This window comes from Bubalus bubalis, chromosome 11 (assembly GCF_019923935.1).
Source record: "Bubalus bubalis isolate 160015118507 breed Murrah chromosome 11, NDDB_SH_1, whole genome shotgun sequence".
In the NCBI taxonomy this organism is placed as follows: Eukaryota; Metazoa; Chordata; class Mammalia; order Artiodactyla; family Bovidae; genus Bubalus; species Bubalus bubalis.
The window spans coordinates 91054838-91055808 of record NC_059167.1 but is presented as its reverse complement, the minus strand read 5'-3'; positions in this window follow the sequence as shown (position 1 = coordinate 91055808).

Sequence of the window (971 nt, the reverse complement as noted above, 5' to 3'; positions counted from 1 at the left end):
GTGGAATGTCCTCAAATTTTAGTTTTTACAAGTTGTCCCTTTTAAATTTTTTCAAAAAATTTCAGAAAATAGATTATAATGAACTCTCTCTGCAAACACTTCTCTGTGAGTATGCTAAGTCACTTCAGTCGTGTCCGACTCTGTGCGACCCCATAGACAGCAGCCCACCAGGCTGCCCCGTCCCTGGGATTCTCCAGGCAAGAACATTAGAGTGGGCTGCCATTTCCTTCTCCAAGGCATGAAAGTAAAAAGTGAAAGTGAAGTCGCTCAGTCGTGTCCGACCCTCAGCGACTCCATGGACTGCAGCCTTCCAGGCTCCTCCATCCATGGGATTCTCCAGGCAAGAGTACTGGAGTGGGGTGCCATTGCTTTCTCCCCTCTGTGAGTATAGTGATCAATATTTTGCCATATTTCATGTTTTTCTAAATCTATCCTTTTCTTTACTGAAATATTTAAAACAAATCCTAGATGTCATGACATTTCAACCCTAAATCCTTCCATACAGAATACTCAATACAGCTCCACACAAAAAGCTAATTGCACATAACAAAATTGACAACAATCCCTATAACATTCAGTTGGTTTTCGGTTTTTCTGATTGCCTTCCTACAATTGTAAAACAATTCTTTACACAATTACTGAGATTTAGGATTGCTTGTTTTTTTAACCATTAAAAAAATTAAGTATAGTTAATTGAGAATATTGTGTTAGCTTCTGATGTACAGCAAAGTGATTCAATTATTCAATTATTGTATATATATACATTCTTTCTCAGATTTTTTTCCATTATAAGCCATTACATTGAATATAGTTCCCTGTGCTATACAGTAGGCCCTTGTTTTTTATCTGTTTAATACATAGTAGTGTGCATGCGTTAATCCCAAATTCCTAATTTATCTCCCTCTCCTCACCCCCTACTATATCCTTTGCTAACTATGAATTTGTTTTCTATATCTGTATATCTATTTCTG